The following is a 12415-nucleotide window of genomic DNA, read 5'->3' on the forward strand; positions in this document are numbered from 1 at the left end:
ACACCAGCAGACTGTCTGCTGAGAACTTGCTTCCTAGAGGGCAACTTCTTGCTGTGTGTCCTTACATGGGGAAAAGGATATGGATCTCTCTGGGGACTTTTTTTTTTTTTTTTTTTTTGAGGAGAGCCTGACAGCTCTGCTTAGTTTATATAAATTGTTTCATCTGTAAAAGTCAGGGCCCCTAACAATCCTCCCGCCGTCTTCCCCATGTCTGCCTATCCCTTGAACCTCTGCACAGAGTCTGCCCTTAGCCTTGCTGGGAGCTGAGCATCAGAGCTCCAGAATCTTGGGCCAGAATGACCTAGACTATTTGGCACATGGATGAAAACAGGGCAGCCTGCAGAACTGAACCTGGTTCTCTAAGTCCCCCACCATCACCCCAAGCCCTCTGGATCTTTGCTGAACCCTGACTGATGCTGGAGTCTCTTCTGTAGGAACACTGAGCCCAACCATGAGGGTCATGACCTAGTTACCTTCCCAAATGCCTCATCTCCTAACACCATCATGCTTGGAAGTTAGGATTCAACATAGGAATTGGGGTGGGGGGACACATCAGACTGTAGCAGGACTTAGCTTTACCTGTAATATTTTTTCACAGGCCAACATATATCTATATTAATTATATGCACCCAAAATATATCAATAGAGCTATATGCATGAGCATGAATACACACACATTTTTTTAAGTCTCTAAGAAAGCATGCCGAAGTGTTAGCATTTAGAAAGTGAGTGCATGAGAAACTTTTGTATGATTTTTACACATTTTTCATATAAAAAATTAAAGAGAAATGTAAATCTCTTCAGTGTGTACCCCAGTCATATCTTCTTGGACTTCTTTCATTACCCTCATCAGTGAACAGGCTGTCTTGCATAATTTTGATTCATTTGTCTATTTCACTGACCACATTGTCTATCATTGTGACAACTGATAAACCAGACTTCTATGCCATCACACAAACATTGATAAAAATGTTAATCAACACAGACCAAACAGGAACTCATGGACCCCTCTATAGCCTGTCCTCTACATGAGCCCTTTTGGGATACAGCTGATCCCCATTAACCTACGTGAACTCCAGCTTAGCCCACGTTTCCCCATCTTGCCCAGAAAAGACAGCGGGAGAATCTTTGTCACATACAGTATTAAAAGTAGAATATACTACATATTTTAAAACTTCTCCTTGTCAGATGCAGACATAGAGAACAGACTTCTGGACATGGGAGGGGGGAAGGAAAGGGTGGGGCAAATGGAGCGAGTAGCATGGAAATGTATACACACTACCGTACGTAAAGTGGATGCTGCTAAGTTGCTTCAGTCACGTCCGACTCTGTGTGACCCCAGAGATGGCAGCCTACCAGGCTCTTCTGTCCCTGGGATTCTCCAGGCAAGAACACCGGAGTGGGTTGCCATTTCCTTCTCCAATGCATGAGAGTGAAAAGTGAAAGTGAAGTTGCTCAGTCGTATCCGACTCCGCGATCCCGTGGACTGCAGCCCACCAGGCTCCTCCATTCATGGGATTTTCCAAGCAAGAATACTGGAGTGGGGTGCCATTGCCTTCTCCAGGGTAAAGTGGATAGCCAGTGGGAATTGGCTGTATGACCAGGGGTCTGTGACAACCTAGCGGGGTGGGATAGGGTAGGAGGTGGGAGGGAGGTCCAAGAGGGAATCCACATATGTTTACCTCTGGCTGATTCATGTTGATGTATGGCAGAAACCAACACAGTATTGTAAAGCAATTATGCTTCAAGTAAAAATAAATAATTTTTTTAAAATTCTCCTTATGAAGAGCAGAAAGTAAGAACATGAAACACTGATGTTTTTCAGACAAGGCTCTCTGGACCACTGTAACCTTTCCTGAGTTAATCTGTTTGACCTGGTGAGATGCTGAGTCTTTAACCACACACAAAGGGCACTCTCAGGGTTAAACAACACGCGTAGGCACTGACTACTGCAACCGCTGCTGAAAGAAATGAAACCAATTAACTGCAAGTGACTATTTAACTTTCTAATACGATAGTATCAGCCTTGTGCACCGATTATTCCTCAATAAACGCACTTACCAGGCTATTACACATGCATGAGTATCAGATTATATAGTCCCATGGACAATAACCTAAGAAGTAGTTCTGCATGCAAAGACAACAAAATCAGGTAAAACGTTTTTTGGTCATAAAACTCGGAAGATGACTATCTTATATAATGACTGCAGGTGGCATAGGAAAGAGTACGTATTGCGCTTTGAAACACTTTACATCCATAGATAACGTGACAGTAATATGACCCATCTCACAGAGTGCCTTTGCTTGAGAACAATTTCATGAGCACCATTTGAGAAAATTAGATCCATCTTCGCTCCATTTAGAAATGATTCTGGCTTATGTAACAAACCATGTTTTTTTCTCGTCCCTCACTCTGCGGTCTTCAGGAACATTTTTCAGAAGAGCAGAAGGGTTACGCCTCTACGTTTCTCGGGCTCCTGCTGCTTCTGCTTATTCACCACCTTAATTCTCTGGTTGTAACACCACAATTGACCACTGCAGAGATAATTTTGACATAATCGTGCTAGAATTATGACTTGGGGACAGTGATCACAGGGAAGCGGATGAAGTCTTACAATGGGTCCTAAATCACAAAGAAGCAACAATAATTTTCACTCAAGTGATCTGTTCTAGTGTCACTACATCGAAAACTAAAATTCACAGGCTTGCTTTTCCTCCTCTCTTGGGCTTTTAAAACTCATCTCCAAGATTGTTATTGTAGTCAGTAACTTCCTCACGGCTAGAATTTTGACGAGAGAGGTAAACTCTGGTCACTTTAAAAATGTCATCACTAAAAATCGGTTGAGTTGAGCTGGGTAAAATCTGCTGGATAAATCAACAGCAGCTGACAACTTTAGCATAATTCAGAAATGAATTTCATACCTAAATCTCATCTCCACACTTTCCAAGGTAGGGGATTTGACTCTAGGTTAGTCAACCTAAGAACAAATTCATTCAGGTTAAGTTTAAGCATTACTTCGAGCCTCTGTTGAATAACAAAGCAAAATTCAAAGCAGCCCACACTAAAACTGAACAGAGGAAATACACCCCACTGTGCCTCTGTTGGGTCTTGTCATACACAGATGGGTTGCTACACAGCCAGGGCAGCCTAAGGAATTGTGAAACTTCAGTTCTGCCTTTCTCGCAGGCTTCTATGATGTTCAGTTGCTTGGTTTATTTCCACTTTTCCATATTGGCTTCTCTTTCTCTCAGAAACCCTAAAATCTTTTTTCAATCTGATGTCAGAGAGTCAAACAAAGTACACTGTGAAGAGTTGGGGACATATTTTAGCCACATCCCAATTCTAAAAAAACCCAAATTACTGTTGAAATGAATTTACTTTGCTGACAAGGTCCATCTAGTCAAAGCTATGGTCTTTCCAGTAGTCATGCATGGATGTGAGAGTTGGACCATAAAGAAAGCTGAGTGATGAAGAATTGATGCTTTTGAACTGAGGTATTGGAGAAGATTCGAGAGTCCCTTGGACCGCAAGGAGATCAAACCAGTCAATCCTAAAGGAAATCAGTCCTGAATATTCACTGGAAGGACTGATGCTGAAGCTGAAACTCCAATACTTTGGCCACCTAATGCAAAGAACTGACTCCTTAGAAAAGACCCTGATGCTGGGAAAGATCGAAGGCAGAAGGAGAAGGGGACAACAGAGGATGAGATGGTTGGATGGCATCACCAACTTGATGGACATGAGTTTGAGCAAGCTCTGGGAGTTGGTGATGGACAGGGAGGCCTGGTGTGCTACAGTCCATGGGGATGCAAAGAGTCAGACACAACTGAGCAACTGAACTGACTGAAATGAGTGTGGTGGACACAGTCTAATATCACCCCCAAGTCACAATGAGTAGCTCCTTCCTTGCTATTATAGATGGGACTTGTGATTTGCTTCCAAGCTGTAGAATATGGCAAAAGTGATGGAATGTCATTCCTGAGACTATGCTATACAGTATGGGCTTCCCTGGTGGCTTAATCAGTAAAGAATCTGCCTGCAGTGCAGGAGACCCAAGTTCGATCCCTGCATTGGGAAGATCCCCTGAAGAAGGAAATGGCAACCCACTCCAGTATTCTTGCCTGGAAAATCTCATGGACAGAGGACAGAGGAGCCTGGCAGGCTACAGTCCATGTGGTCGCAAGAATCAGACACAACTTAGCGACTAAACCCCCACATATCTGCAAGCCTCCATCTTACCAAATTGGATAGAAAGGCCATCCCTCTAGCCTTGACAAAGCACACTGTGTTGTGAACTGCCTATGGAGAGGAGCATGTGGCAGGGAACTGGAGGTGGTCTCTAGGACCTGACAGCCACAGTCTTTCAACCACAGGGAACTGGATTCTTTCATCAACCATAAGAAATTTGAAGAAGACTCCAAACTCCAGAAAGGAATGCAGCTCAGCCAATATCTTGATCATAGCTTTGTGAGACGGTGAACAGAAGATTCAGATAAGCTCTGCCCTGACTGCTAATCCACAGTAACTTGAGGTAATCAATGTCAGCTGTTTTGAGCCAATAAACTTATGGTAATTTGTTATGCAGTGATAGAAAACTAAATACAGTGACCAACGAAACAATCATATTAAAAAATACCTGCATAACCACTAGAAATCAAGGATTGGTGCCACCTGCAGATCAGAAATCTACAGTTTAATCTCCAAATACAGTCTAAGTGGTCCTGAATCAAATAAAGATGATGAAAGCTGCCCGCTTCCTGAGAACAATGTTTCTAGATGGTAGGGTGAGGAACTACTAGACCCCCAATGACACCGTTATATTATTGAGGATCCATGTGTTTGCAAGCAAAGAAAGCATAACTCAAGTGACTTAGCAATAAAGGAAATTTAATAAATTGGGAAAAGATAAATGTAGAAGAATGTCTTTCTAGAGTCCAATGACAACTATTTCAGCTACTCAGTGATGTCACGGAGGCCCAGTTTTGTCTTGTTTTTTTCCCAACTCCACTCTCCCAGCCCTGGTATCAGACATACCCTAAGATTGGCTTCTTCACCAAGACCGTTGCCAACAGTTCCAGTGCCACACATCTCTTTCATATCCATCAGAAAACAGAGCTGTTCTTTATTCTCAGCAAAATTCCCAAGAGTCACATTGACTGGACTGGACTGGCTTAGTTGACATGCCATCCTCCAAACACTCCTTGCAGCCAGGGGGCTGGAAGCCATAGCTGGCTTAGCAAAGGTCATGTGCCCCACCCTTCAAGCTGGGCATGGAACAAGCATGATGGAAACACATAAAACCCAAATGGAAGTCACAAGTCTTTGGAAAGGGGAAGAGGTCAAGGATTCAGGGAGGCTACTAACAAATGTGTACTAAAACCCCAAGCTGAAGAGGAGAGTCTGGTGCTGCCCTATAACTCAGGAAGGAGCGCACTGAGAACCCACTGCTAAGTCCAGCCCCAGGACCCTCTCACCTCAGCTGATAATGAACAGCTGTGCACTGGGAGGCCTCAGACTTCCTTCCCAGGCAAGCGGAAGACTAAGCAGGACGGGGTGCTGTTCTGTCCTGCATGTGTGCAATGGCACAGAAAGCTAGCTGTGACTGCAGCTGTGGCTCTAGATCCTTCTCCATGCCTCTTAGTCTTCAAAATCATTGAGCAAGCCATCTAATGATATAATTATATTTTCCTCATTTCTTCCTTCAAACAAGTTCTATTTGAGATAGCTTGTCATAAATCCACACATTATCAGAACCCAAACCAATGCTTACTGGAGACCAAACAAGCAAATGCTTCCTTTTACAATAATAGTAAACAGAATACAGAGCCCATTAAAAGAGTCTACACAACATGGGAATAAAATAAAAGATTCTGAGATGGCTAGTAGAGCTGTCTTTCCTTGAAATCAAGTTATTTCAAGAAATACAAAAATCAAAAATAATCTGATTAATCTGATTCAGGATTCTTTGACTTCAATTTTTAGATCACAAGTGTATAGCAGAATGTAGCATATACCTCCATTTATAATACACTAAATAATTCATATTTGAACATGATTCAAGAACCTAGAGTGTACCATCATGGAAAAGGAAACATCTGCAATAAAAAGAAGAGTGACCGTGGAATAGTCCTCTTGTATCTTAAAAGTAAAATGGATGTTAAAATCATTATGTTATTGTTGTTTAGTTGCTAAATCGTGTACAACTCTTTTGCAACCCCATGGACACATAGCTCCTCCATTCATGGGATTTCCCAAACAAAAAATACTGGAGTGGGTTGTCATTTCTTCCTGCAGGAGATCTTCCCTACTCAGGATCAAATCTACATCTCTTGCATTGGCAGACAAATTCTTGACCACTGAGCCATCTGGGAAACAAAGTTACTACAGAAGCAGTTAAAATCCAGTTTGGACTGTGAAGAAAATGGAACAAGCAAAATAGTGAATGATGTCAGGAAATTATCTCCAACTACAAAGGAGAAGGTAAAACCAATAAAAATAATGTAGAGAACACATAAAATATCAGAGTCAGGTGATAATAGCAGATGTCCCCCAAAGAAAGAGAACTAACAAAAGAGAGAGCTGGAAGAAGCACAAGCTGGAATCAAGATGGCCGGGGGAAATATCAAATGAAAGAAAGTGAAGAAGAACTAAAACGCCTCTTGATGAAAGCAAAGAGGAGAGTGAAAAAGTTGGCTTAAAGCTCAACATTCAGAAAACTAAGATCATGGCATCTGGTCCCATCACTTCATGGGAAATAGATGGGAAACAGTGGAAACAGTGTCAGACTTTATTTTGGGGGGCTCCAAAATCACTGCAGATGGTGACTGCAGCCATGAAATTAAAAGACGCTTACTCCTTGGAAGGAGAGTTATGATCAACCTAGATAGCATATTCAAAAGCAGAGACATTACTTTGCCAAGAAAGGCCTGTCTAGTCAGGGCTATGGTTTTTCCTGTGGTCATGTATGGATGTGAGAGTTGGACTGTAAAGAGAGCTGAGAGCCGAAGAATTGATGCTTTTGAACTGTGGTGTTGGAGAAGACTCTTGAGAGTCCCTTGGACTACAAGGAGATCCAACCAGTCCATTCTAAAGCAGATCAGTCCTGGGTGTTCATTGGAAGGAATGATGCTAAAGCTGAAACTCCAATACTTTGGCCACCTCATGCAAAGAGTTGACTCACTGGAAAAGACCCTGATGCTGGGAGGGATTGGGGGCAGGAGGAGAAGGGGACAATAGAAGATGAGATGGCTTGGATGGCATCACCAACTCGATGGACATGAGTTTGAGTAAACTCCGGGAGTTGGTGAGACAGGGAGGTCTGGGGTGCTGCAGTTCATGGGGTCCCAAAGAGTCGGACACGACTGAGCAACTGAGCTGAACTGAACTGATAATTAAGTAATTGATAGTACACACCAAATCTTAGGCAAAATTAAACCCACTCTTACATATTAAACCCACTCTTACATATCCTGACTGACACTTCTAATTTCATGTATAAAGAAACAATTTTTTTTAAAGACAAAAATACAGGAACAAATTTAATAGTTAATATATACGTCACAATGAAAAGTCTGTGAAGTTTAAAGTACCCACCGAAGAGCAACAAGTCTATTGACTTCCTATCACGAATACTTTTTTTTTTAATTTTTATTTTTACTTTGTTGAGATGTATCTGTAGACATAGAAATTAATCATTTTAAACATGGCTGCACTGGACTTTTATAACCCTAAAACCTAAAAAATAGCTCAAATAAAAATTATACCTCTTTTCAGGCAAAAATATACAATGGGGCAAAGACAGCCTCTTCAATAAGTGGTGCTGGGAAAACTGGACAGCCACATGTGAAAAGAATGAAATTAGGACATTTCCTAATGCCATACACAAGGATAAACTCAAAACGGATTAAAGACCTAAATGTAAGACCAGAAACTATAAACCTCTTAGAGGAAAACATATGCAAAACACTCAATGACATAAATTTAAAAAAGCAAGATCCTCTGTGACCCACCTCCTAGAGTAATGCAAATAAAAACAAAACTAAACAAGCGGACTTAATTAAGCTTAAAATCTTTTGCACAGCAAAGGAAACTATAAAAAAGGGGAAAAGAAAACCCTCAGAACTGGAGAGAATAACAGCAAATGAAACAACTGACAAAGGATTAATTTCCAAAATGTACAAGCAGCTCATACAACTCAATAGCAGGAAAACAAACCACCCAATCAAAAAGTGGGAAAAAGACCTAAACAGACATTTCTCCAAAGAAGACATACAGATGGCTAACAAACACATGAAAAGATGCTCAGCATTGTTCATTATTAGAGAAATGTATATCAAAACTACAATGAGATAACTCCTCACACCAGTCAGAATGGCCATAATCAAAAATTCTACAAACAATAAATGCTGGAGACGGTGTGGACAAAAGGGAACCCTCTTGCACTTTTGGTGGGAATGTAAATTGGCAGTCACTATGGAAGACAGTATGGAGATTCCTTAAAAAACTAGGAATAAAACAAGCATATGACCCAGCAATCCCACTCCTCGACATATATCCTGAGGAAAGCAAAATCGAAGAAGACACACGTACCCCACTGTTCACTGCAGCACTATCTACCATAGCTAGAACACGGAAACAGCCAGGATGTCCACTGAGAGAGGAATGGCTCAAGAAGCAGTGGTACATACACACAACAGTATCACTCAGCCATAAAAAGGAATGCGTTTGAATCCATTCTAATGAGGTGGATGAACTAGCTCCTATTATACAGAGTGAAGTAAGTCAGAAAGAGAAAGATAAATATAGTATACTGATGCAGTACTCTTGCCTGGAGAATCCCATGGACGGAGAAGCCTGGCAGGCTGCAGTCCACGGGGTCGCTAAGAGTCGGACACAACTGAGCGACTTCACTTTCACTTTCACTTTCATGCATTGGAGAAGGAAATGGCAACCCACTCCAGTATTCCTGCCTGGAGAGTCCCAGAGAGGGAGGAGCCTGGTGGGTGGCCATCTATGGGGTCGCACAGAGTCGGCCACGACTGAAGCGACTTAGCAGCAGATGCATATATGTGGAATCTAGAAAGATGGCACTGATGACTTTATTTACAGGGCAGCAATGGAGAAACAGACATAGAGACTAGACTTACGGACATGGGGAGAGGGGAGGAGAGGGTCAGACGTATGGAGAGAGTAACATGGAAACTTACATTACCATATGTAAAATAGATAGCCAGTGGGAATTTGCTCTATGTCTCAGGGAACTCAAACGGAGGCTCTCTATCAACCTAGAGTGGTGGGATGGGGAGAGAGACGGGAGCGGGGTTCAGGAGAGAGGGGTCATATGTATACCTATGGCTGATTCATGTTGATGACTGACAGAAAACAACAAAATTCTGTAAAAATTATCCTTCAATTACAGAATATTTTTTTAAATTTTTTAAATAGAAAAGAAATCATACCTCTTTTCAAACACTAGAAAAGCAATCTTTTAAAGAAATGTTTCAATTGAAGACCCATACTGGCCTGGAAGTCAGTGTAAACAAGAAAGCAAACCAGGATACAATGTTAGCACAGACACGCTGTTTCACTTGTACTCAAGCAAAGCAAATGTAGACAGAGAAGCGCATACAGCGTAAGTGACCAGTGAATGATTTTCCACAAAGACAACATCGAGGTGCCAGCACAGTCAGGAGACTGAACATATAGGGATCCCAGGAGTCCCACTCTTGACTCATAGTCACTGTCCCTTCCCAAGACAAAAATCTCAATTCCAACTTCGAATACTGTAGCTTAACTTGGCCCACTCTTGTTGTTATTATAAATACAAACATAGAGTCTGGCTTCTTTCTCTGAATTCCATGTTTGGGACTAGAGCAACTGTTCCTTCACCCTCAGAGTTTAATATATCAATGTATTTGTTGATGATGGACACTCTATTAAAATGGACATTGGGACTGTTTCCAGTTTAGGGCCATTCTCTGGTTTTGCTAGAATAAAACAAAACTCTATCAACACAAAGATCAATGAGAGCCAGCACCAGCCTGAGTCCGGGAGGCTGGGAGTACAGTGAACTGGACCCTGCTTGTCTTCCCTAAAACAGGGAGCCTGTTCTCAGGTCTAGTCCTTTTATACGGATACCAAGTGTGGGAATAGGAATGTGGTGTTGCCAGAATGGTTCATTGAAAAATAAAACTTGCGATCAAAACAGAAAAACAAACAAACAAAAACTTGCAATCCAAACTTTTCTATAAAAATGTTTAACTTTTAATGCGGGATTTTTTTTTTTAAACTGGAAGGTCACACAGATATAGAAAACAAACTTATGGATACTAAGGGGGAAAGGTGGGGAGGGATAAATTGAGAGATTGGGATCGACACACATACACAGTAACATATATAAAAAGATAACTAATAAGAAAGCCACTGTACAGCACAAGAAACTCTACTCAATACTCTAATGACTTCTATGAGAATAGGATCTAAGGAAGAGTGGATATATGTACATGTTTAACTGAATCACTTTGCTGTACAGTAAAAACTAACACAAAATCATAAATCGACTATTCTCCAATTTTTTTTTGTAAAACTAATTAAAAAAAAAAAAAAAATAGAAGGCCAGTCAGAATTCTACAGCTTGAAGCCTCAGATCTAGGTATTCATGATACAAAAAGAGCTTATCAGGATTTAGACTTTGTAAAGGGGCTCATCCCAAGCGGCTTTCTCCCCAGTCAAGACTTATCCTGATCAAGTGAGGAGGAGGGAAAAGCATGAAGAGGGCTGCCCCCTCCACAGTGTTGTGTCACATTGAGAGATAAAGGCCCACCTTTGTTTCAAGAAGGTTGCCCCAGGTCCTGAGGGAGAAGCTGGCCCTCAGGACCCCCTCTGCACCACGGTAACCCTCCCCCAATCAAAACGCCTCCCTGTCCCTTTTATTCTTTAGAGGTTAAATTATCTTTTTCCCCCCTGATAATCCTTTGTGACCTTTCTGTAGACTCTTAGTTTTCTTATTTAAGATACAAGCAGAGGTTGAAATTTTCTGGATGGGTGTCAAATATCCCATTATCATCATCCCCCAGGAGACACAGTTTTACAATCAGGCTCGCGTGACGGGACTTGCCGATGAAGTTCAACCTTCATTTCCACAAACCAAAAGCTAAAACACTTGATTCATTTTTCTTTCTTCCTCAACTGAAACAATTCATTGCTAGATAGCCTTGGCAGGAGCTCAGACTATTTATGCTGGCTCCACGCTGGCAAAATAAAAAAATGCCCTTGATACTGCATTTGGGGTTTGACAGTGGCAGTAGTAAAGTGAGAAGGTCAAGTCATTTTAAAAAGTTCTAAGTAAATGATGTTCTAAAGAGACCAATATGAAAGGATTAAGGAATAATGCAAAGGTTATCACAAGGCCAACATCTATAAATTAGATCTTTTTTCCCCCTAAGGCAGCAGCTCTCAAATCTTTAATCTGTAAAAAATCAATGGGAGACTGTGGGCCCCACCCCTAGATATTCTGACTCAGGAGGTGGGGAGGGGCAAGAATTTGCCCTTCAAACTAAGTCTCAAGTGATACTGATGCTTTTGACCCAGACAGCCCACTGTGAGAATCACTGACCTAAAGACACCTTCACAGTAAGTATCTGTAATGATTCTGAACAATGAAAACCAGTAAATTAGACCGAACTAGAATTTGTTTGAATTTGCTTTTGTAAAGAGTCTGAAGAAATATTTTTTAAGATGGTGTACATTCCTAGGACTGTATGCCGTATCTCCATCTAGACACCAAAGGTTTTCTGGGGTACTCTCAAATGAGAATACCAGTAGATACAAATGTTTTCCATTTGCATTTTAATTACTTGAAAATTAATGCTCACAAATGTGTTCCCAAGTACAATGATCGTCTCCTCTATTATTCAATGCTTATCCAAACATTCCACTCAAGTGAACTGAACTGTTAGTTGCTCAGTTGTGTCCAACTCTCTGTAACCCCGTGGACTGTAGCCCACAAGGCTCCCCTGTCCATGAGATTTCCCAGGCAAGAATAATGGAGTGGGTTGCCATTTCCTTCTCCAGAGAATCTTCCCCATCCAGAGACCAAACCCAGGTCTCCTGCTTTGGAGGCAGATTCTTTACTATTTGAGCCATGAGGGAAGCCAATGCTTATTAAAACATTCCACTAAATAAATACAAAATGTTTTAGGATGCAAGCACTGTGAGGTTGAAAGGAATGTTTTCTCACAATTTTGGAGAAAGCAAACGGATAAGATACCTAAAACTGTCTCACTAAGCTATCAATGGTGCTCACTGAGCACCGAAGGGGAAGTAAAAAGCCACATTTGCATCCTCCCTTTATTGGATCAGTCACTGTTCAGTAGAAACAAATCACCTGACCTGGGCGGTCTTAGATTCTGAACT

At 41.5% G+C, this 12415-nt stretch overlaps 1 long non-coding RNA gene across 1 annotated transcript in view; it reads right to left on the reverse strand.

Annotated features, from left to right (window-relative positions):
• Positions 1 to 12415, reverse strand: part of LOC121819093 (uncharacterized) — a 42573-nt gene that overhangs the window by 29800 nt on the left and 358 nt on the right. The gene's annotated exons all lie outside the window — the stretch shown is intronic.

The sequence above is a fragment of the Ovis aries genome, chromosome 3 (assembly GCF_016772045.2).
Source record: "Ovis aries strain OAR_USU_Benz2616 breed Rambouillet chromosome 3, ARS-UI_Ramb_v3.0, whole genome shotgun sequence".
NCBI lineage: Eukaryota > Metazoa > Chordata > Mammalia > Artiodactyla > Bovidae > Ovis > Ovis aries.